This window comes from Pristiophorus japonicus, chromosome 23 (genome assembly GCF_044704955.1).
Source record: "Pristiophorus japonicus isolate sPriJap1 chromosome 23, sPriJap1.hap1, whole genome shotgun sequence".
Classification (NCBI taxonomy): Eukaryota; Metazoa; Chordata; class Chondrichthyes; family Pristiophoridae; genus Pristiophorus; species Pristiophorus japonicus.
In genome coordinates, this window is record NC_091999.1 from 41,898,591 (window position 1) to 41,902,212 (window position 3,622).

Sequence of the window (3,622 nt, forward strand, 5' to 3'; positions counted from 1 at the left end):
TGCACCTGTACTCAAATCATGTTGCTGCTTGTTGCACCTGCATGTTTGCGTTCAATAACTGGTGTCCAAGGACACCCAGGTCCCTTTGTACATTGATATTTCCCAAGCTATCACCATTTAAATAATACGTTGTCTTTATATTTTTCCTACCAACGAGGATAACTTCACATTTATCCATTTTATACTGCATCTGCCAAGTGTTTGCCCACTCACTAAACCTATCTAAATTGCCTTGCAGCGTCTCTGCATCCTCCTCACAACTCACAATCCCATCTAGTTTGTGTCGTCAGCAAATTGGAAATATTACATTGATTCCCTCATCCAAACCATTTATATATATATTATGAATAACTGGGGCCCAAGCACTGATCCCTGTGGTACCCCTCTAGTCACTGCCCGCTACGCCGAAAAAGAACTGTTTATTCATACTCACTGATTCTTGTCAGTTAACCAATCTTCAATCTATGTCAGGATATTACCCCCAATCCTATGTGTTTTAATTTTGTACACTAATCTCAAATTGGCAATTTATCAAAGTCCTTCTGAATATCCAACTCCACTGCATCCCCTGGTTCTCGCTTATCTATTCTCAGTTACTTCCTGAAAAACACCAGTAGGTTTGTCAAGCACGATTTTCCTTTCATAAATCCATGTTGACGTTATCTAATCCCGTTGATATTATCAAAGTGTCCCGTTATCCCATCCTTTATAATAGACTCTATCATTTTCCACACGACTGATGTTAGGCTAACTGGTCTGTACTTCCCTGTTTTCACTCTACCCCTTTTTTCAATAGTGGGGTTACATTTGCCACACTCCAATCTGCAGTAACTGATCCATAATCTGTAAAATTTTGGAAGATGTCAACCAATGAATCCCTTATTTCCATGGCTACCTCTTTTAGTATTCTGTGATGCAGACCATCAGGCACTGGGGATTTATCGACCTTCCGTCCCATTAGTTTCTCCAGCAATATTTTCTTACTAATACTCATTTCCTTTAATTCCTCTTGCTCCCTAGACCCTTGGTTCCCTAGCATGTCTGGGACGTTATTTGTCTCCTCTTCTGGGAAGGCAGAATCGAAGCCTTTATTTAGTTGTTCTGCCGTTTCCTTTTTCCCCATTATAAATTCTCCGTTTTCTGACTGTAAAGGACCTACATTTGTCTTCACTAATCTTTTTTTCTTTTTACATACTTGTAGAAACGTTTGCAGTCGTTTTTTATGTTTCTTGCAATTTACTCCCATACTCTAGTTTTATGCTCTTAAATCAATCTATTGGTCCTTTTTTGTTGCATGCTAAACTTTTCCCAATCCTCAGGCTTGCTACTTTTTCTGGCAACTTCGTATGACTTCTTTTTATATCTAATACAATCCTTAATTTCTTTTGTTAGCCATGGTTGGGTCACTTTTACTTTTGTGTTTATGCGCCAGAAAGGAATGTATAAATGTGGCAAATCATGCATTCGTTCCTTAAATGATAGACATTGCATATCCACCACCATGGTTTTAATGAATCTGCACATTCTATCATCGCAATTAATTTCTCATACCTTCGTAGTTTGCTTTGTTTAGATTTAGGACCCTAATTTCGGATTGGACTACTTCACTTTCCATTTAATAAAGAATTCAATCATGTTATAGAAACATAGAAACATAGCAAATGGGTGCAGGAGTAGGCCATTCGGCCGTTCGAACCTGCACCATCATTTAATAAGATCATGGCTGATCTTTCTCCTCAGTACCCCTTTCCCGCTTTCTCTCCATACCCCTTGCTCCATTTAGCCGTAAGGACCATATCTAACTCCCTCTTGAATATATCCAATGAACTGTCATGAACAACTCTCTGCTTTAGAGAATTCCCCAGATCAACAATTCTCTGAGTGAAGACGTTTCTCCTCATCTCAGTCCTAAATGGCTTACCTCTTATCCTTAGACTGTGTACCCCTGGTTCTGGACTTCCCCAACTTCGTAACAGTCTTCCTGCATCTAACCTGTCCAATCCCGTCAGAATTTTATATATTTCCATGAGATCCACTCTAATCCTTCTAAACTCCAGTGAATACAGTCCCAGACGATCCAATCTCTCCTCATATGTCTGTCCTGCCATCCTGGGAATCAGTCTGGTGACTCTTTGCTGCACTCTCTCAATAGCAAGAACGTCCTTCCTCAGATTAGGAGACCGAAACTGAACACAATATTCCAGGTTAAACCTCACCAAGGCCCTGTACAAGTGCAGTAAGACCTCCCTGCTCCTATACTCAAATCCCCTAGCTATCAAGGCCAACATGCCATTTACCTTCTTCACCGCCTGCTGTTCCTGCATGCCAGCTTTCAATGACTGATGTACCAAGACACCCAGGTCTCGTTGCACCTCCACTTATCCTAATCTGCCGCCATACAGATAATATTCTGCCTTTGTGTTCTTGCCACCAAAGTGCATTACCTCACATTTATCCAAATGATACTGCATCTGCCGTGCATTTGCCCACTCACCTAACCAGTCCAAGTCCGCCTGCAGTCTCCACAAATCTCACACCGCCACCCAGCTTAGTGTCATCTGCAAACTTGGAGATATTACACTCAATTCGTTTATCTAATCATTGATGTACATTGTAAATAGCTGTGGTCCCAGCAGTGAGCCCTGCGGCATCCCACCAGTCACTGCCTGCTATTCTGAAAAGTACCCGTTTATCCCGACTCTTTGCTTCCTGTCTGGAAACGAGTTCTCTATCCACATCAGTACATTACCTCCAATAACTTGTGCTTTAATTTCGCACACGAATCGCTTGTGTGGGACTTTGTCAAAATCTTATGAAAGTCCAAATAAACCACGTCCACTGGTTCTCCCTTGTCCACTCTACTTGTTACATCCTCAAAAAAATTCAGAAGATTTGTCAAGCCTGATTTCCCTTTCATAAATCCATGCTGATTTGGAACGATCCTATCATTGCTTTCCAAATGCGCTGCTATTTCATCTTTAATAATTGATTCCAACATTTCCCCCACTACTGATGTCAGGCTAACCGGTTTATAATTACCTGTTTTCTCTCTCCCTGTCACTCTTCCCTAAATGACCCCGCACAACAAGACTTAATTAATCGCTTCTCATTGCACAATACCTAATCTGTTGTGAAGGTAAATGGTATGTTGGCCTTCATAGCTAGGGGATTTGAGTATAGGAGCAGGGAGGTCTTACTGCACTTGTACAGGGCCTTGGTGAGGTTTCTCCTGGAATATTGTGTTCAGTTTCGGTCTCCTAATCTAAGGAAGGACGTTCTTGCTATTGAGAGAGTGCAGCGAAGGTTCACCAGACTGATTCCCGGGATGGCAGGACAGACAACTAAGGAGAGGCTGGATCGTTCGGACCTGTATTCACTGGAGTTTAGAATGATGAGAGTGGATCTCATGGAAATATATTAAATTGGGTATGGTGCCTGTTTCCGCATAGGCTGCTCAACATACAGGTCGAAAGAAACCACCTCGTATACACTCCAGGAATTTATCTTCCACGGTATTATTGCTAATTTGGTTTGGCCAGTCTAAGTGCAGGTTAAAGTCACCTACGTTTACTGTAGTACCCTTGTTACACGCATCTCTAATTTCCTGTTTGATGCAATCCCC